The 22,645-nt window shown below is 43.4% G+C and overlaps 1 protein-coding gene across 11 annotated transcripts in view; it reads left to right on the top strand.

The window, feature by feature from the left end:
- Window positions 1–22,645, top strand: part of samd11 (sterile alpha motif domain containing 11) — a 309,440-nt gene that overhangs the window by 244,512 nt on the left and 42,283 nt on the right. The window lies entirely within an intron of this gene.

Below are 22,645 nucleotides of genomic sequence, written 5' to 3'. Positions count from 1 at the left end.
TCAGACCGTTTGCCATCTTTTTATTGCTTAGCTTAATCTCAATTATTTATAATTACTTTGTGTTTCATTTTTTTGCTTTTGGTGACCCAAGGTAAAGAGATGTGAGTCCTGAGGAAGTGAACAGTTTTACATCCAGTATTATTCTCAGCACCGCCGTTCACTCTGCCCCAACGGTATTTCTTAACCGTGACTCTTCCAGAATATTCTCGCCATTGTACTTAATAGAACTTTGCCACCTTTAACAATGGGGCTTTCACATTTGAAACCTGTGCAGAAGGGGAGCCCTGTTTCCAGTGGGTTACGCTTGGCCATGGCACCGTTGGTAGAGGTTGAGTAGGTTAGGATTGTTTTCATTAGAAAAAAGGAGATTGAGGGCGGACCTGATTGAGGTCTGCCAAATCATGAAGTGTAGAGACAGGGTGAATAGAGATAAGCTTTTTCCCAGGGTGAAGGATTCAATAACGAGAGGTCACGCTTTCAAGGTGAGAGGTGTAAAGTTTAAGGGGGATACACGTGGCAAGTATTTTACACAGAGGGTGTTGGATGTCTGGAGCGCGTTGCTAGCAGAGATGGTAGAGGCAGGCACGGTAGATTCATTTAAGATGCGTCTGGACAGATGCATGAGTAAGTGGGGAGCAGAGGGATACAGATGCTTAGGGATTAGGTGACAGGTTTCGACAATGGATTTGGATTGGCTTGGAGGGCCAAAGGGTCTGTTCCTGGGCTGTAAACTTTCTTTGTTCATTGTGATATCAGGGTCTGAAGGTTGAGGGGGCTACGTGAATGACGCTACCCTGTCCAAGATGTTGTCTCACGGCTGAAACCTAAAACTGAGGCCCCCTTTCACCCCTCAGGTGGAAATAAATGCTTCCACGTAACTACTGGAGGTAAAATAGGGAGAGGTCCTCATTAATGCCATGTCCAGCGTCCCGAAGGCAGGTTATAAATACAATTTATAGAATCCTGTATTGCACACTGTGGTTGCTAGGCTTAGAATCATAGAATCCCTACAGTGTGGAAGCAGACCATTCAGCCCATTGAGTCCCCACCGAAGAGCATCCCATCCCTATAACCCTGCATTCCGCATGGCTAACCCACTCAGCCTGCACATACCTGGACACTACAGGTCAATTTAGCGTTGCCAATCCACCTAACCTGCACATGTTTTCGTTGTGGGAATTAACCTGAGCACCCGGGGGAAAACCACACAGACACGCAGCGAATGTGTAAACTCCACACAGACAGTCGCCCAAGGCTGGAATCAAACCGGGATCCCTGGCACTGTGAGGCAGCAGTGCTAACCACTGAGTCACTGTGCCACTTCCTAGATGATCACTGTAACTTGGTGAGAAAAGTACTGTAAGGTGGGATGTCCTGAATAGAGTTCTTTTCATCTCTCGTTTTCTCTCTGCTTCCTTTCTCCTCTCTCCTCCTTCTCTCTCCTTTTTTCTATCATTTCTTGTTTTAATTCTCCCCTCTTTCTTTCTTTTTCTCACTCCCTCTCAGTTGTTCACTCACCTGGATGTGTAAGTGCTGATGTCTAAGGGCATTCTGTTGAGGTGAGGGAATAATATCAAAATGCGAAGGACGGATCATAGCTAACAAAGTATTGGAAGAACAGAGTGGACATAAAAACTGCAAAATGAATCCTTTGGAACTGATTGGTGGAAGAGGCAGTATTGTGTGCTAACCTGATCTTCTGTCTAGTCCTCTTGTCTATGTACATTTCAATAGATGCCAAAGCTTTTCAACTTAATTGTCAGTTACCACGCAGCAGTACAGTGGTTGGGATAACATGTTGCGGCTGTACAGGATGTTGGTGGGGGGGCACTTTTGGAATACTGCATGCAAATCTGGTTGCCCTTCTACCTGAAGGATGTTGTAAAACTTGAGAGAGTTCAGAAAAGATTTCACAGAATCCCTAGTGTGGAAGCAGGCTGCTCAGCCCATCGAGTCTACACAGACACTATCCCTGCATAACCAATGTCTAACCCACCTAGCCTATAATCCACACCAGGTGCTTTCCTTCCCTAAAGGGCAATTGTGAAAAGGATGTTGCTGAGTTGGAGGGTTTGAGCTATAGGGAGAGGCTGAATAGGCTGGTGCTTTCTTCCATGGAACGTTGGAGGCTGAGGGGTGACCTTATAAAGTTTATAAAATCATGAAGGGCAGGAATAGGGTGAATAGCCAAGGTCTTTTTCCACAGGGTAGGGGAGTCCAAAACTAGAGGGCATAGGTTTAAGGTGAGAGGGGAAAGATTTAAAAAGGAACCTCAAGGGCAACATTTTCACACAGAGGGCGGTGCATGTATGGAATGAGTTACTAGAGGAAGTGGTGGAAGCTGGTACAATTACAAGGCATCTGGATTTATAAAACATCTGGATGGGTGTATGAATAGGAAGGGTTTAGAGAGATATGGGCCAAATGCTGGAAAATGGGACTAGATTAATTTTAGATTTCTGGTCAGCATGGATGAGTTGAATCGAAGGGTCTGTTTCCGTGCTATATGACTCTATTAATGGTCCTGTCAAAAATCAGGAGCCTTCATGTGTGTTTATGATAACCTTTCACAGTGTCCCAGTCACCAGCTGAATATCTGAAATAATCCTCATCAAAATCTGGACTCTGATGGTTAACATATTAAGAATTACCACTTGATGCCAAAAGGATTCAGATATTGTGTAACTTTTCCTTAACCAGCCTCTGTGTCTAGTTTCAAATGAATCCAGCACCCACCCTCCCGGCCACCCAAACCCTCCCTTCCTGTCCCCAGCCTTTAGCTGGTACAAGCAACTCAGCAGTTTTAATCTGTCACCTTTGAGAAAAGGTCATGCAGTGAAGTTACAGAATCATATTTCAAAGCAAGAATTTGGGACCAAAGATTTGCATCTGTGAACACTAAAATGCCGAAGTATGTATCAGACAGACCTCACTTGGAGAGTAATCAATGTTTCAAATGGTCTGTTAAATAAAGCAGTCAAGACAAAACACAAGCATCATTCAGAATGAGCATTGGGTTCTCGCATTTGACTGTCAGGATGTGAGAGCCTGAATAGGAGAATAGGGTGTTAGAGAGAGAAGAGGGTACAAAAAGGTGGAATCTCAATCAGCAGTTTGACCCTTATTTAACCTTGAAGTCAGCTGATTCAGTGACCTTTGTTCCAAATGTGAACATCCCTTGGGGCATTTTGGCAAGACTTCTGGGAAAGTGGGGCGACCATATTGGAAGGTGACCGGCAAGGGGGTGGGGAGAGGGTTACAGGCAGCAAAAGCTGACAGCTTGTCTGGTGGGATTGTTCCCTGTGATTACAGCTAATTACAATCACATGTACGCCGCCTCCTCGCCATTACCATGCGGGTTTAATTGAGTGTTATTCATCTGCCGGCTGTCCAGGAAGATAGAAGCGATGGGTAGGCTGCAATTGCTCAGGTCCTGCGGCCTGCCGGGGGCTTGGCTAATTGTGAGCCCTCCGAGATTAGGGCGGGTGATTACACAGTTCAAAGTGTAATTACATAAGCAATGCTTGGCTGCTGCCCCCAGCTCAGAGGCTAAGGTCACAAGCTGCGCTACCTGAGATTAATCTCAGCTGCCAGCAAGTGCAAGGTACTCGCAGAGCACTTATGTGATTAGCATTAACATTCAGTAGCACCAAATCGATTAGTAGCTTCTCTCAGACAGTCCGTGCCGCACAATTAGTTTAGAGCTGCAATGGGAGCATCTTTATTACAGTGCCATCATTTTCATCTTGTCAGATTTTAACACCCTCAATATTAACAACTGACAATCAAACGCCTCAAATCAAAACAGATTTTTAGGGACAGATAGATGGCCCAGCTTAGGAAATGCCTGGTGCTGCAAAATTTTGATTTAAGCATTGCACTCCCTTGGATTTTGCTCGAGAGATGTGTGTTCTCAAAGCCTTTTGTCTCGCACTCATTAGGACCAACACGGGAACACCAATCTTCAGATAATGACACCAACTTTTATGACAGGAGAGAAGGGTTCTAATTGGTTGACAAAATGATTTGGTCAGCTGAGGTGTTGCCTTGGAGAAGCTTCCGGTCAAATTCAAGAAAGTTGCAAGCACTGCACATGTTCCTTTAGTTTACAAGGAATGGGTTCCTGTCTGTGAATATCTGTCACTTCTCGCAAGTGTAAGCGAGCAATCTCTGTCTCTACCTGCACTGTAGGGATTCTTTCAACCCACTGAGTCTGCACCAAGCCTCCGAAGAACATCCCACCCAGACCCACCCCACCCCCGCAACATACCATGGCCCATCCGCCTAACCTGCACATCTCTGGATTGTGGAAGGAAACCAGAGCACCTGACGAGACCCATGCAGATGTGGGGAGAATGTGCAAACGTCACACCCACAGCTGGAATCAAACCCAGGTTACTGGGGCTATGAGGCAGCAGTGCCAACCACTGAGCTACCATGATGTGAGCAAAGATACAAGCACAACAGATTCACTAATGTAGCTGCAAAACCAACAACAAAGGTGCACGGGATTGTAATGCTTTCTGGAAAAGTTGAAATCTGCACACCACTCTATTTTTCCATAACACATTTTCTCAAGAACTGAGTAATTTGTGGATTGTTGAATATCTTGACTGTATAGTGGTCTCGTGAAAATACCTGGTTCATTTCCGTGGCCACTGATGGTATGATGGAGTTAAGGTGTAGCTCAGATGTGATCTAATGGGATAGTGAACAGTCTTAGGGGCCAAATGGCCTCCAGCTCCTATCTGTTGGGACAAGCTAATGTATGCATCGATAGTCACAGGTGAGGTGCCGGAAGACTGGAGATTGGCTAACGTGGTGCCACTATTTAAGAAAGGTGGTAAGGACAAGCCAGGGAACTATAGACCAGTGAGCCTGACGTCAGTGGTGGGCATGTTGTTGGAGGGAATCCTGAGGTACAGGATGTACATGTATTTGGAAAGGCAGGGACTGATTAGGGATAGGCAACATGGCTTTGTGCGTGGGATACCATGTCTCACAAACTTGATTGAGTTTTTTGAAGAAGTAACAAAGAGGATTGATGAGGGCAGAGCAGTTGATGTGCACTATATGGACTTCAGTAAGGCATTCAACAAGGTTCCCCATGGGAGACTGATTAGCAAGGTTAGATCTCACGGAATACAGGGAGAACGAGCCATTTGGATACAGAACTGGCTCAAAGGTACAAAGGGTGGTGGTGGAGGATTATTTTTCAGACTGGAGGCCTGTGACCAGTGGAGTGCCACAAAAATCAGTGGTTCCTCTACTTTTTGTCATTTACATAAATGATTTGGATGCGAGCATACGAGGTATAGTTAGTAAGTTTGCAGATGACACCAAAATTGCAGGTGTAGTGGACAGCAAAGCAGCTTACCTCTGATTACATCGGGATCTTGATCAGATGGGCCAATGGGCTGAGAAGTGGCAGATGGAGTTTAATTCACAATTCTGGTCTCCTTCCTTTGGAAAGATGTTGTGAAACTTGAAAGGGTTCAGAAAAGATTTACAAGGATTTTGCCGGGGTTGGAGGATTTGAGCTACAGGGAGAGGCTGAACAGGCTAGAGCTATTTTCCCTGGAGCGTCTTGAGGCTCAGTGGTAACCTTCCAGAGGTTTATAAAATTATGAGGGGCATAGATAGGATAAATAGACAAAGTCTTTTCGCTGGGATGGGGGAGTCCAGAACTAGAGAACAAAGGTTTAGGGTGAAAGGGGAAAGATACAAAAGAGACCTAAGGTGCAACGTTTTCACTCAGAGGGTGGTGTGTGTGTATGGAATGAGCTGCCAGAGGATGTGGTGGAGGCTGGTACAATTACAACATTTGAAGAGGCATTTGGATGGGTATATGAATAGGAAGGGTTTGGAGGGATATAGGGTGGTGTGTGTGTATGGAATGAGCTGCCAGAGGATGTGGTGGAGGCTGGTACAATTACAACATTTTAAGAGGCATTAGGATGGGTATATGAATAGGAAGGGTTTGGAGGGATATGGGCCAGGTGCTGGCAGGTGGGACTAGATTGTGTTGGGATATCTGGTCAGCATGGACGGGTTGGACTGAAGGGTCTGTTTCCGTGCTGTACATCTCTATGACTCTATGAATTTATGTCAAAGTGTTGAACAACTGATTTTGCCAGTTTGCAGGAAAAGGGCTTAGGACACCTCACGTCATTAATCTGTGTTCATGATATTAGTTGCTTTGCACTTTGGTTTTGCCTGTCCAGGGAGGGAGTTCTTAATTCTCAGAAGAGTTTCTGAGGGCAGTGGTGAGTGAAGTTCCCATGTATTTTCCCAAGTTCAGATACAACTTGAGCAACTTGTGACCAGTGTTTTGGCAACATGGGATTGGTCACAATGCAGAAGACAGCTAATCAGTCCCTCATGTCTGTCCACAGCAAGTCCTACTCCTCTGCACCTTCTCCTTAGCCCTGGTTTTCTCTTCTTTGTAGATAATTTTCCAATTCCCTTTGAAAGTAGTGACAGGACCTGCCTCCACCCCACAGTCAGACAATGCATTCCAGAGCTTAACTACACACTGCATGAAAACTGAGAACAGAGTCAAGAGGTCATTCAGTTCCTCCAACCTGCTACTACACCATCCCAACTTTTTATCAGTTACTAATGAATCTTCCTCCGTGTACCTAGCTGGCATAGCATTCCTGATCATCACAACTCACTTTTTGTTTTAGAAAACAAAAGTTCTTTACTCTGATGAGCTCTTGGGAATGACTTGAGATCTGTAAGGTCTGTGGTTGCCAATCCTCCTGACATCAGGGGGACAGGTAAAGTTGCCAGTGCCCCAGAGGACTAAAGCCTGCTCTCTCGTGTGAGGGAGATGACAAATGATGATTTAACCTGATGGTCATCACAGCTAAGGCAGAGGTTGATGTTAAGAAGGCAGCACTTTTGTGGTAACCCCAGCCAATGCAGGAATTGAACTGTGCATCACAAATCAGACATTCAGCCAATAGAGCTAACTGACTTCCTGCTGGCAGTAGCAACAGTTTATCTTGATGAAACCCCTTGTGATTTTCTTCACCTATATTTGAATCTCTACTTAACTCTCTCTGCTCTAAGGATAATCCCAGCTTCTTTGGCATCTCAACATAACTAAAGGGCAAGTTGCATTGCAGAATACATCAGGTAAAGTTGCACATGTACTTTGTGCACCTTTTCACTATGAGACCCATTAGCACCACCCCCTGCACTTTAAATGGGGTCATTTAGCAGCATATTCTCCTGATTTAATGAAATGTGGAAAGCGGTGAATGAAAGACAGTTATTTTTGCTTCAGAGGTGCACTGTTTATAATTCATGCTTCCTGCAATAATTGCCTCATTAAGCGAAACCAAGCCACGAGGATAAATAACATTTAAATGTAAATTAATGAACAACAGGCAGCTAATGAGGTCTGGCCAAATTTTTTTGAATATCTTTCCATGCTCTGGCTTTAAAACAATGCAGAGGAAACAGTCAATGATTAAGCAGTATAATTTTTGCTACCAGGTCTGTCAATGGGTCAGCAATGGATCAAACTGCACCTTTATTTTTAAAATCAGACCTCCTTCTGTAAAGGGCAGTGGTAGTATCACTGGGCTAATAATGCAGAACACTTGGCTAACGCTACAGGGGGATGCGTTCGAGTTGCATCATGGCTGGTGGTGAAATTTGTATTCATTTGATAATATGGAATACAAAGCTAGCCCTAATAATAACAGCCTTCGATTGTCATTTTAAAAAAAAAATAAACATCTGGTTCAATAATGTCCTTTAGGAAAGGAAATTTGCCATTCTTAAAATAAAACAACTGGTGATTGAAATGAATTGGAGAGCTGAAACAGATGTGCTTTGTGGAACATCTATGTTCAATCTGTAAAAATGACCCCATGCTTCCAGTTGCCTGTTACCTAACACACCACCGTGCTCCCTAGCTAACGTTTTACCTTGGGTCAGCTGCAGTGCGCCACTGAGGCTCAACACAAGGTGGAAGAATAGCGTCTCCTCTTCTGCTGAGGCACCTTCTTATAGTCTTTGATATTGAGTGTAACAATGTTAGAACATGACCACTCCTGATCACCTACCCCACAAGCCCAGGTCCTGTCCAGTAATGGGTTGTGTTCAGCGCAGCCAACCCATTTCCATCTGGACGTTGTCCCCATCATCACCCACATGGCTACACTTTTTTTTAAAACCTGAAAGGACTGCAGATGCTGGAAATCAGAAACAAGAACAGAATTTGCTGGAAAAGCTCAGCAGTTTTTACAGCATCTGTGGAGAGAAATCAGAGTTAATGTTTCAGGTCCAGTGACCACCTTCAGGACTGATGTAGCTGGGAAAATGTTGGTTTTTATGCCGAAGAATCTTTCTTGTTTGGTCCCCTGGCTTACGGTCATCAATCCCTTTGCCAGCCCTTTTTATCTCACTGGACACTCTCTTTACGTATCGTCCAAAACCCCCCTTCCCCAAGCAGCACAAATACCACCATTTTCTAGTTGTCTCAAATCTGCCCATCCTTACCTAGTCTAGCCTCCATGTGACTCCAGCCTGACAGCAATGACTCTTAACTGCTTCTGGGTAACTAGAGATGGCGATAAATGCCAGCATTACCCACATACCTCAAATTACTAAAATGGAAATTGCTCTAACTCTGGTCAAAACTGCGTTTCTGTGGAGTAATAATTCTTAAGTCCGTAAAAATACCGTTCACAAATCTCTTACCCCTCAATCCACTGACATGTTGAAATATTCCCAATTGTCCTTTTTATCAAAATGGCCCTTTACTGTTTTGTTCCTCACAAATTCATTTTGCGTCGAGTTGCTTCTAAGGGTGAGAGTCACTGAAATTTCCATCAGGTCCACTGTTTCTGGTGCTTAACAATCTTCAGTTGTCATTTACCCAGTGGCACAACGTGCTGGAAGGTGACATGGCCCGTGTTCTGTATTCCCCAAACTTTGGAATTGTAACGGCTGTCAGTCTCGATCTGTTATCACTCCAACGGTCACCTTTTGAAATGGGAGCGTATGAAGGGCCACAGGAACAGGGGGCCATCACTCAGCCTCTCAGTTCTGTTCCACCATTCAAGTCAGATCATGACCGATTTTTGTATCTCAACTCCAGCTACCCTGTTTGGTTCAGTAAACTTTACTGCCACTGTCTGACGAAGCCAATCGATTTCAATTTTGACATCTCCAGCAGACTCTCACCAACCTCCTGTCCAGTCACTAAAGCTTTTTAATTATTGGTGGGGACAGAGAAAATTCCAGATTTCTATTACACTTTATCAGTGAGAATGCCCTCCTGTATCGCCCCTGTAACTGCTTTGCTGTCAGTTGGAGGTTGTACACTCTTGTGCTGAGCTCTTGCACAAGAGGAAATAATTTATTTTGATCAATCCCATCATGAAATCCCCTTTCCCTTCCTTAGAATGATATTAAGCTGATATTTCTGTTGAGGAGTGAAGATTTTCCTGGCTGTACATTGGATTGAAGCACTCAAATACTGCTTTGTTTCTGAGGTATTCTGAACTGTACACCGTGTGACTGTGGAACTGGTTCCTACTTCCTATCAGCAGACAAGCTGTTTAACTGTGGAGTCTTATCAGGCTGCGAGAAAGAGTGGGGAATTGGGATTCATTGAATAGTTCTTTCAAGGAACTAGCACCTACTCGATGGGTTGAATTGCCTGCTTCACTCTGAGTCTAAATAGCTGAGTCCGGAGTGCATTGATTTCTAGTCTTTATTCTACCAGGACCCAAACACCAAAATCCAGGCTGACCCTCCAGTGCCATCCTGAGGAGTGCTGCACTGTCAGCGCTGCCATGCTATAGAGGAGATGTTAAATCAATGACCCATCTGCCTCATGGGCAGGATGTACAAGATCTCACAGCACTATTGTGAAGAAGAGCTGGGGAGTTATCCCTGGCGTCCTAGTCAGTGTTTATTCCTCACTTGACAAGTGTAATAGAAATCTGGAATTGCCATTTGGTGGGATCTTGCTGTGCACAGATTATCTGCTGCATTTCCCACATTACAATGGTGACTGCAACTCGGAATTAATTCATTGGCTGTAAAGTGCTGAGGTTGCAAAAGGTGCTATATGAACGTAAGTCTCACTTTCTTTACTGAGGACTAATAGCTGCAATTAAGCATTACAATCACTGTACTAACGGCTAGCTCTCTATCTTGCTGGCTGTTTAAATTGTGGAATTTGCTCCTTTACAAATCCCTACCATTTCCCCATCTCCTTTTGCAGAAACGGGAATCAGGATTTTATTCTGAACAGCAATGAGTGCTGCAAGCGCCTGATGTAGCGGGGCCTCTTAATTCCGCAGCACATTGTCGGCTGCCAATCTTTGCTACAAAGGTGGTCTCTTTGCACATTGACTGATGATCCTTGCTGGGTGTCGGGTTGACACAGGCAAGCACATTTTCCACTTGCTAGCTAACTAACCACATAGAATAACTGTCTCTCTCCAGTCGTGACATATTGTGAGCTATGAATGTGATGAGGAGGCAGCAGCTGTGCATGGTGAGAATATTGCCTTAGTTAGTTGGCGTCTCAGCTAACCCATTGCGCCTGTTGAAAGGTCCTTGCTAATGACAGTTATTGAGATTGGCTTGCAGTTCATTTGATCTCACATTTTTAAGTGCTGAATATTTTTGGTTGACATATTTTCCCTCATTAGCTCTCCCTAAGTCTGTGTGTCAGGAAGGCTGCATGTTTTATTCAGGATGAATATCCACAGGCACACTAGAGTGTCACTGACCCCCTTGGTCAGTGGCTCTTCCTCATTCCTTTAGAGCCTTAAGGAACTTCTTAATATTCCCACCCTTCACCCACTGCCCCGTCCCCAAACAGCATTTTATTCCATCTTTCCAAACCAATAGTGATGTTTTCTGGGATTTTTGTGTTTCTGTGACCAGCTGCACATCTATCTTCATGACAGATACCAGGTTGCAAACCATGAGAAAGTGAGGACTGCAGATGCTGGAGATCAGAGCTGAAAATGTGTTGCTGAAAAAGCGCAGCAGGTCAGGCAGCATCCAAGGCGCAAGAGAATCGACGTTTCGGTTCCTGAAGAAGGGCTCATGCCCGAAACGTCGATTGTCTTGCTCCTTGGATGCTGCCTGACCTGCTGCGCTTTTCCAGCAACACATTTTCAGCTGCAAACCATGAGAGACATTTTCATTGAGGCCAGGCCTGACTCAGCGATTCACCCAATGCAGCGTAAGCTAAGGGCACATTTCTATACAATTGTACCCAGTTGGACCCAGTCCCAGTCTGCTGCTTTCTCATGCTCTTCCTCTGTCTCACTCTCACTCATTGACTCTCTCTCTCTGTGTTTTTGTGTGCCTCTCTCACGCTCACTCTTCACTGTTTCACTCACTCACGCCCTTGCTTGTGCTCTGTTGCACAGACCCTTGCACTCATTCTCTCGCGCTCTCTCGCTCTCTAACTCCTCCACCCCAAGCTCGGCTCCTGTCAGGCAGTCTGATTCTTACAAGTAAACCTGTGTCTCTCTCAGCCATTTAAACTTTCTTTTCAGGTTTGTCAAAGACATGGACTCCTGATGAGATGGGAGATGACTTTTTTCTGAGGCCACTGCCATTGGTATTTCCCGAACCTGTGAAATGATTGGGATGTTGAATGTCATTTGACAGCTTGGTGTAAAGGATAACAGCTTTGTTTGACTGGAATCACTCTTGTCTCTAAGACCAAAGACTCCTAGACCCACTCAGCTGTGATAGGGTTAGGACATACCATTTACTCTTCTTACATGGAAACACAGGAGTGTTCTCACGTCCTGCCCAGATCCATCTCTCATAGTATACTGCTGAAACAGAATAATTGATTGCTGTTTGTGGGAGTTATGTGCAGTTTGGCTGCTGGGATTGCCTACAATACAATAATTCATTAGCTGTGAAATGCTTTGGGAATTTTCTGAAACACACTGCAGAAATGCTTTGCCTTTAGAAATAGAATATCACAGGACCTTTTTGCAGCCAGCGGAACTGGGAGGTGGAACCTAAGCTTAACGCTAATTCTGAAAGGTGACCTGTCTACCAGTGCGGCAATCTGTCAGGGCACTCTGCAATGTCAGCCAAAATCTATGGGGCCAAGTCTCTGGTTTGAGATTTAACTCCGAGTGAGGAGATAGAGTCGCAACACCAAGGGGGCAAGAGATAGGCTTGAAATCGAGAATATGGGCATACTGGTAAGTGTATTCATCAATTGACCATTGATGATACAATGATACAGATATTATTGTCTGATCTGAAGGCTAATAGCTCATGTCATTGGAAGTGGTATACAATGCAGTTTAAGAGAAACTGTGAAAGCATTGCAAAGTGGTCAAATTGATCATTCTCCTTTCTCGACCATGTCTGGGTTATTTGTAATGAGTTACAATACTTACCTTATGGATTTTCCTCTGTCTTTCAAGGACAAAAGCTGGGGGACAAAAGGAAAACACATTGCCAGCTATTTTTAAAAGCCATACAGCTCAAAGTTTATTAATGGGGCCCAAAGTAACACCTTTTTGTTTGACGAATAGATAATTGGAGTTGAGATCTGGCCACCTGTGGTTTATGCATTTGGTGTTTAAAGATTTCTCTCTTTCTCTCTCTGCTGTGGAAGTCACAGTCCAATACTGGGGAGCAGTTTTCAGTTAATATCTGGTGCGTCATCCCTGATAAATGTGTGAATGTACAGGATTCTAACCTCCAGAGAATGCAGCACAACCTGATTCCGATCAATTCTCACTGCTTGGGTCCTTTTCTCTCAACAGTGGTCTGTGCTGAAGGGGGTGATGGCTTTCTCTGGCTGTTGTACTGTCTGCATTGTCACCCCACCATGACTCTGATCAGGATTTCACTGCCAAGAGGTTGCCCTTTTATAACCCTTGTATCCCGCACGCTCGAACACAGCACATTATTGAGCTCATGCCTTGTGCCAATAATCTTTAAATTCCCTTTTTTTAAGAAATATCTTCATCTTTTTATTCTGTTTCCTTGTCTTTGGCTGTCGATTGTAGTGTCCATTTTCTAGATTGATGCATCAATCCCCGATGGATTCTGGATTAGTGATGCTGGAAGAGCACAGCAGTTCAGGCAGCATCCGAGGAGCAGCAAAATCGACGTTTCGGGCAAAAGCCCTTCATCAGGAATAAAGATGAAGGACTTTTGCCCGAAACGTCGATTTTGCTGCTCCTCGGATGCTGCCTGAACTGCTGTGCTCTTCCAGCACCACTAATCCAGAATCTGGTTTCCAGCATCTGCAGTCATTGTTTTTACCTAATCCCCTGATGGACTCCACTCCCTTACCATAACAAGTGTAGCCTCTAAGAACCACACTTCAAATGGTCGCTGGAACGTGATAAATTGCTTCCCTTCCTCTTTAGACGTAATCGTAAAACCCACCATAAGATGCAGAAATGGGTTCATTGGTCCATAAAGTCTGCTCTGCCATTCAATAAGATCCTTACTGATCTGATAATCCTAAACTCCAATTTCGTGCCTTAAACTCATAACGCTACTGATTTTAAAAACCTGACTATCTCAGACACTTAACAACACACGTCTGTAGTAAAGAATTCCACAGATTCATTACTGTCTGAGAGAAGAAATTCCTCCTCATCCCTATCTTAAATGGATGACCCCTTAACTCTGAGATTATGCTGTCTAGTCATGGACTCTTCCACCAGGAGAAACAACCTTTCAGTATGTATCCTTCCAAATCGCCTAACAGCCTTATGTTTCAATAATAATTTGGAGATGTCAGTGTTGGACTGGGGTGTACAAAGTTAAAAATCACACAACACCAGGTTATAGTTCAACAGGTTTATTCGGAAGCACTAGCTTTCAGATCGCTGCTCCTCCATCACCTGAGTGCTCTGAAAGCTAGTACTTCGAAATAAACCTGTTGGACTATAACCTGATGTTGTGTGATTTTTAACTATATTGCAATAACGTCACTTCTCATTGTTCTAAATGCCAATAAGTACAGACTTAACCTGCACTACATCTCTTCATAAGACAATTAACAAACCTGTTGGACTATAACCTGGTGTTGTGTGATTTTTAACTTTGTAACTCCATACCCAGGATCAGCATAGTTCTCTACACTGCCTCCACTAACAGAATATCTTTCCTTAGATAAGTACACAAAACATCCCACTGTACTCCAGCTGTGGTCTGACCAGTACCTTGTACAGTTTTAGCAAGATCGCCCTATGTTTATAGTCCATTCCCTTTGAAATAAATGCCAACATTCCATTTGTCTTACCTATTACAGAGGAACCTCGATTATCCAACATTCAATTATCAGAATTTCAGATTAACTGAACAAGATCTTAAGGTCCCGATGCTTAGCTAACTATGTCTTCTGGTATTCAATTAGCCAACCGAAATACTCTCTGCCCCAGGCCTTCAGATAACCAAGGTTCCTCTATATATGCTGGACTTGTATGCTAGCTTTTTATCATTCATCCATGAAGATATCTAAATCACTGTTTTGAAGTTTTCTGCAGTTGTTCGCCATTTAAATACTGTTCAGCTCTCCTATTCTTATCAAAGTGCATAACCTCACATTCTCCCACAATATCTTGCATCTACCAAGATTTTTCCAACTCACTTAATCTTCCTGTCACCCCTTTTGTGTTGTCCTCACCTATTTTTGCCTGCCCACCTATTTTTATTATCCACAAACTTGACCAAGTCATTAATATACATTATGAATAATAGTAGCCCAGCTACAGGTTTCCATCCTGGAAAATGTCCCATTACCTCAACTCTGTCTTCTATTAATTAACCAATCTTCTATGCATGCTAATATACCAGCCCTTACACTATGGGTTCTTACCTTTAAAATAGCCCAAACCTGTGATACCTTATCAAACATCTTTTTGGAAATCCAGATGTATTATATCTGGTTCCCATTTATCAGTCTCACTCTTTACCACCTCAAAGAATTCTCATAAATCTGTCATGCATGATTTCCCCATCATGCTTGATTTAGGATACATATTTCTAAATGCTCGACAATTACATCCTTTAGTGACATATTCCTAACATAATTCTAATGACAAATGTTAAAGTAACTGCTGTATAGGGACATTTTGTCTCTTTTCCTTTTTGAACAGGGTGTTGCATTGGCAGTTTTCAAATCCTCTGGGATTTTTCTAGAGTCGCAGCATTCTCGTATGATTACAACCAGTGCATCCACTATCTCCCATAGCTAATTCATTTAATATACCAGAATGCAACCTCTCCAGTCCAAGGGACTGATCAGCCTTTAGCCCCATTAGCTTCCTTTTATTCCCTCTTTCCATTTTTCCCTTGATTAATAGCATTCCGAAAATAGTGTCTTCTAGTGTGAAGACTGGTGCAAAGTATTTATTCATCTCCTCTGCTACTTCCTGGCTCCGAATGATTATTTCCAAAGCCTCATTCTCTAAAGGCTGATGTTAGCTTTGGCTTCTCTCTTCCCTTTTATATATTTAAAGAAAGGAGAAAGTGAGGTCTGCAGATGCTGGAGATCAAAGTTGAAACTTTATTGCTGGAACAGCACAGCAGGTCAGGCAGCTTCCTGTTTTTTTATATTTTTGGTAATCTTCTGTTGTATTTTAAAACTTTCTCAAACCTCTGGCTTACCGCTAATCTTTGTCACATTGTGTGTGTGTTCCTTCTTTTCAATTTGGTACCATCCTTAACTTCCTTGTTAACCATGGTCAGTTTATTGTTCCTTTTCTAGATTTCTACTTCTCTGCAATGCATCATTATTGTGAGCCAAGAACTATTTTCCTACATATCTGCCTGTGATCTTCAATGGTCTTCTTTGCTGAACCTCTTCACAGTCTACTCCAGCCACCTCTGCCCTCGTTCATTTGCAATCTCCCTTACTTAACTTGGCACTCCACTTTCCTACTCCCAAACTGAATGCTAATTTTTACTATTGTTTAGATCAATTCCTGATGAAGGGCTTTTGCCCGAAACATCGACTCTCCTGCTCCTCAGATGCTCTCCTGACCTGCTGTGCTTTTCCAGCATCACTCTGATCTAAACTCTGGTTTCCAGCATCTGCAGTCCTCACTTTTGCCTAGCTAATTTTTACTATGTTAGAGTCACTGAAACGATTTTTATTTGTCCTTATTCTCTCCTGATTTACTCTCTGTCCTCCAGCACAGCTATAGTTAGATGCCCTGCAGGTTACCCCCACCAGTACTGTTTTCCCCTTTCTTACCTTTAACCGTATGGACTCTACATCTTCAGGACCAAGGTTATTTGTTGCTATTGTACTTATTCCATCACAGACTATCACCCTTTCCTTCCTGCCAGGCCTTTCAAAAAGTACCCTGAACATTTAATTCCTAACTTTGATCTCCTTGTAATCACCTCTCCGTAATGGATATAAGATCACACCCATTAATCTCTATTTGTGCCACTAAATCATCTTTTTATTCTGAATATTACAAGCATTTAGATAAAGAGCCATTGATTTTGCAGCCTTATCATTTGTTTTCTTCCTTTTGACCCTGTTTACTGTTGCTTTTCTAAGTTGGTACACTGCTGTCTCACAGTTTGGTTACTATTATTCCAATAGCAACCCTTCAGTGCTGCCGCATCCTTTACTTTTCCATTTGCTCTGGAATCCCCTCCCTAACAGGGTGCTAGGTCTACCCACAACGCATGGTCTGCAGTGGTTAGCACCACTGCCTTACAGCACCAGGACCTGGGTTCGATTCCTGCCTCGGGTGGCTGTCTGTGTGGAGTTTGCATGTTCTCACCATGTCTGCGTAAGTTTCCTCCAGGTGCTCTGGCTTCCTCCTACAGCCCAAAGATGTGCAGATTAAATGGATTAGCCTTGCTAAATTGCCCATTGTGTCCAGGAATTTGCTGGCTAGGTTACAGGGCTAGGATTTGGAGGAGTGTGAGGTAGGTCTGGGTGGGATGCTTTTCAGAGGGTCGATACAGACTTGATGGGCCAAACGTCCTCTGCACTGTAGGGATTATATACGTCAACTCCCCATTACCTTCTCAAGGAGAGCTAGAGACAGGCAATAAATGCTGGCCAGCCAGCAAAGCCCACATCCTGTTAGTGAACTTAAGAAAAAAATTGCTTTTGATTTTTCCAATCATTTGCATTTATTTTATACTACATTTTGAATTTTCTTGAATGTTACTTTGACATGAAGTCCTTGTGAAGCTAAGTTGCCCATAGTGTTAGGTGAAGGGGTAAATGTAGGGGAATGGGTCTGGGTGGGTTGTGCTTCGGCGGGTCGGTGTGGACTTGTTGGGCCAAAGGGCCTGTTTCCAAACTGTAAGTAATCTAATCTAATCTAATAGGCATGACTGTCCACTACAAAGGCAAATAACTTTAACCATAAACTTTGGGACACAAAGTCTCCCTCTTTGGTGGGATGCCTGTTTTACACTTTTCCTATTTCAACCTCTTTGCAATTAAGGTGAAATTAGTTTTCTTGTCTCTGTCCCGTTCTTTTGAGAAACCACACAATTTGCATGGCCTGGTTCCATTGTGACATTTTTACCAAATGTCATTGTTGATGTAAATAAACTGTTTGTGGGTGATATCCCAGGTAATTCCAACCCTGCTCCCAGCTGTTCCTCTGTAAGATGTGATGACGTAGCAATGGGGAATGATCAATGTTGTTGTTTCACACTCTCTTACAACAGCAACACTTGGTTCAGTGGTTAGCACTGCTGCGTCTTAGCGCCAGGGTCCCAGGTTCGATTCCAGCCTTCGGTAATTGTCTGTGTGGAGTTTGCATAATTCTCCCCATGTTTCCTCCCACAGTCCAAAGATAGAGTCATAGAGATGTACAGCATGGAAACAGACCCTTCGGTCCAACCCGTCCATGCCGACCAGATATCCCAACCCAATCTGGCCCCACCTGCCAGCATCTGGCCCATATCCCTCAAAACCCTTCCTATTCATATACCCATCCAAATGCCTCTTAAATGTTGCAATTGTACCACCCTCCAACATTTCCTCTGGCAGCTAATTTCATACACGTACCACCCTCTGCGTGAAAAAGTTGCCCTGTAGGTCTCTTTTATATCTTTCCCCTCTCACCCTAAACCTATGTCCTCTAGTTCTGGACTCACCTACCCCAGGGAAAAGACTTTGTCTATTTATCCTATCCATGCCCTTCATGATTTTATGAACCTCTATAAGGTCACCCCTCAGCCTCTGACGCTCCAAGGAAAACAGCCCCAGCCTGTTCAGCCTCTCCCTATAGCTCAAATCCTCCAAACCTGGCAAAATCCTTGTAAATCTTTTCTGAACCCTTTCAAGTTTCACAACATCTTTCCGATAGGAAGGAGACCAGAATTGCATGCAATATTCCAACAGTGGCCTAACCAATGTCCTGTACGGCCACAACATGACCTCCCAACTCCTGTACTTAATACTCTGACCAATAAAGGAAAGTATACCAAATGCCTTCTTCACTATCCTATCTACCTGCGACTCCACTTTCAAGGAGCTATGAACCTGCAATCCAAGCTCTGTTTGTTTAGCAACACTCCCTAGGACCTTACCATTAAGTGTACAACCCCTGCTAAGATTTGCTTTCCCAAAATGTAGCACCTCGAATTTAACTGAATTAAACTCCATCTGTCACTTCTCAGCGCATTGGCCCATCTGGACAAGATCCTGTTGTAATCTGAGGTAACCCTCTTCGCTGTCCACTACACCTCCAATTTTGGTGTCATCTGCAAACTTACTAACTGTACCTCTTATGGTTGCATCCAAATCATTTATGTAAATGACAAAAAGTAGAGGAACCATCACTGATTCTTGTGACACTCCACTGGTCACAGGCCTCCAGCCTGAAAAACAACCCTCCACCACCACCCTCTGTCTTCTACCTTTGAGGCAGTTCTGTATCCAAATGGCTAGTTCTCCCTGTATTCTGTGAGATCTAACATTGCCAACCAGTCTCCCATGGGGAACATTGTCGAATGCCTTACTGAAGTCCATATAGATCACATCTACCACTTTGCCCTCATCAATTGTGCAGGTTAAGTGAGTTGGCCATGCTAAATTGCCCATAGTGTTAGGTGCATTAGTCAGAGTGAAACGGGTCTGTGTGGGTTGCAGTTTGGAGGGTCAGTGTGGACTGGTTGGGCCGAAGGGCTTGTTTCCACACTGTAGGGAATCTATTCTAATCTAAACAGCAAGACCATGGAGCGCAATAACTTAACTATTGGCTGCCCTTTCCTTTTGGCAGGTATACGAGCCTAAAATTTGTATAAGACTGTTATGTTTATGTGCCATCTCGTATCCCAATCATAAAAATGATTGTATCTGTGACCTCTCGTTCTCAATGTAATTTGCAACAAAAACAAACAAGGAGGGGGAAAATGTTTTTTCTCTCAGAGCGAGTAGTTGTGTTCTGGAATGCGCTGCCTGGAAATATGTTGGAAGCGGGTTCAATGATGCCTGTTTGAATAGAAATAATATGCAGTGTTATGAGGAAAAGGCAGGAGAAGGGAACTAAGTCATATTCAAAGAGCCAGTGTAGACACAGTGGACCTCCTTCTGCAACATCATAATTCTGTGATATCTCTGATCACACCACAAAGCAGTTCTTTCTGAGAGGGGCATTAATAAAATAGTTTTTGCATGATAGGTGCGATGCCAGCCAGGCCAGCATTTATTAGTCCAGAAGGTGAGAACCGCTATATGTATAGTGTAGGTAAACCCATCGTGCTGTTAGAAAGGACTTTTATAGGATTTCTACCCAGTGACAGTGAAGAAGCAGCCATATATTGCAAGGAATTTGTCTTTTTATTTTTTGTGAGTTTAAAAACAGTGGATTTCAAATTTGTGACAAAGTTTGGGGGCTCATCCAGGATTTGAATCTGATTAGATTAGATCGATTTGGATTGGAAACAGTCAACTAAGATTTGGGTGTGGTTGGTATATAAAACAGGTGAAGGAAGACATCAGGTTCAGTACTGCATTTTAGGCACGGCATTGGAAGCTGCAAAGGTCTTCCTGCAGATGATTCTGTGAGCTGTGAATTTGAAATGTTACATCAAGAGATATTTTCAAAGAGAATGAGTCACTCTGTACCTCTTACAAACCAGTGGAAGCCACCAGAGAAAGACCATTGAACACCAGGGGTCTGACCATTTAAAGATGGATCATTTCAACATTGGAATCAGGAAGCAAAAACCACTGAACGGACTTTGCTGTTTCCTCTACCTCAACCAATAATCTAGTTTCCCTGAAAGTAAGACAAAAAACTGTGGATGCTGGAGATCTGAAGCAAAACCAGAAATTGCTGGAGAAACCCAGCAGGTCTGGCAGCATCTGTGAGGGGAACAACAGATTTAATCTTGCAAGTTCAATGACTCTTACTGGAGCAGTTGTTTTGATCATCAGAATATCAAACAGTTATGTTGAAGAATCCATGGACTCAACGTAAACTCTTTTTATTACCCCACAGTTACTGCCAGACCTGCTGAGTTTCTCAAGCAATATATTTTCTGTGTGTGTGTGTGTGTCTGTTCTAAGGGGGGAGTTTATAAAGGGATTAGAGTATTAGTTAGTTAGTGTTATATGTCATTGGTTTATATCTGTATAGCTGTAGCGACAGTCTTATTATTTGTAATAAAAATAATTCTATTTAGAATCATAGAATCCCTACAGTGTGGAAACAGGTCCTTTGGCCCAACAAGTCCACACCAACCCTCCGAAGAGTAACCCACCCAGACCCATTTTCCTACATTTACTCCTGACTAACGCACCTAAGCTACACATCCCTGAAATCTATGGGCAAGTTCACATGACTAATTCACCTGACCTGCACATGTTTGGACTGTGGGAGGAAACTGGAGCACCCGGAGGAAACCCATGCAGATGTGCAAATTCCACACAGTTTCCCGAGGCTGGAATTGAACGCAGGTCCCTGGTGCTGTGAGGCAGCAGTGCAAACCAAAGCTGTGCTTGGTCTAAAAGTCAGGTAAGTTATGGTATAGATTTTAAAAAAAAGCTTTTGATATTTAGTTTGATCCCATGAACAGTGTGGCTTGTTTTATGGCACACTACCTCATGATCATAACAATTTCTCCAAGTCCCTCTGGATTTGGAAGTTGCTGATTATTGCATTAATCTTTAGTAGCTGCACTGAGGACTAGGACAGGACTGGTCCCTGAAATTCTGGGTGGCTCTGGCAAAGCAGACAGGAGCACAAGGGAGCCATGTGGCACACTGAACTCCATTTATGAACAGCAGAGTACTACACACAAGAGCAATCTGAAATAAAAACTGACACTGCTGGAAACCAGTCAGGAGCTTGGAGGGTATCTGGGGAGAGAGAAAATCTGGGGTGACATTCCAGGTCGATGAGCTTTTGCGAGAGTTGAGAATTAGTGGGGATTAACCTCTTTTTTTTTAAAAGAAAAATGGATTCTGGGTAATCCAAGATGGAGGACAGGAGACAATTGTGGCTGTTAAGAGCTCCTCCTTTTTAGTTTTGAGATCTTTTTGGTGTTGGAGTTGATTTCCTCGAATTCTTGGAGCAGTAATTATTGTTTTATAAGCTGTTGCATTCTTTTGGAACTTTGGAAAAACAAGTATGGCAGACAGGGCCCTGCAGTGGTGTGATGATGGAACTAACAAAGGAGAAGATCTGTACAGGGGGAGGGCAAGAGTGACGGACAAAGGGGATGATTACAGCAAGGCGAAAAAGCGAGTGCAAATAAGACACACAGAATCGGAAGATGGTGGTATAAACAGCCTGAATAGCAGAGGGACAGTGAAACATTATCTTCTGACAAATGGTGCGAAGGTTTCCAAGGCAAATGTTCAGGTGTCGGGCATTCTTTTTGATATATAGGACAGCCCTGTGCAAATAGCAGCTCAGACCACCTTCTCTTCTGATACAGCCATCCTCTATTTACCACTGTCCAGCCCAGGAGCAGTGGCTCAAATCTTAGTCATTTACCTTTGATGTTAAAGCTGTTGAATGTAATTATTTTACACCTTGATTTGTATTTCTCTCCTTCACCAGAAATAAAAAGTGCAATTGTTTGCATAGAATCTTTCATTAAATAACGACTGTATTGCCCTGCTCTTCGATGCATGTTGTTGCCGAGCTAACAGTTGTTAAGGTTTTTGGTTAGAAGAAGGTTGCAGGCTATTTTAAATATTGATAACACAGGAGGCTTCTCCCTGTGGAGTCCATGCTCGAAAACTGTCTCGCACACACCTGCTGCTGAGACTGAATTTGTTAATAATTAAACACTCTACATAGAACCTCCAAAATATCGGTGTGTTTCAGGATTGAAGTGTTTATGTTGAATTATAAATTACAACCAAGAGTTTGCTGGCTGTAATGGGCACAAATCTTTCAATTACTTGGGTGCTGTAGTTAATTAACCATCATGTAACTGTTCTCCTTTCCCATTTTATTTAAGGTTTTGACATTTTTTTCCAAGGTGGGGGAGTGGAATTAGGATTTTCCACGTGTGCTGTTGGCCTACCCAAATAGTAAATGACCCCAAACAAATCCTTCCAGTCAATGTTGATGAGGGTATTTGATGGTGGATAGTCAGGTGCTGCTTAAAGTCCTGGTCAGTGGGTGATCTCCAGGACTCTGCTTGATTTTCCTCACTC

Source organism: Chiloscyllium plagiosum, chromosome 34 (assembly GCF_004010195.1).
Source record: "Chiloscyllium plagiosum isolate BGI_BamShark_2017 chromosome 34, ASM401019v2, whole genome shotgun sequence".
Taxonomy (NCBI): Eukaryota; Metazoa; Chordata; class Chondrichthyes; order Orectolobiformes; family Hemiscylliidae; genus Chiloscyllium; species Chiloscyllium plagiosum.
This window is presented reverse-complemented; position numbering and strand designations above follow the sequence as displayed.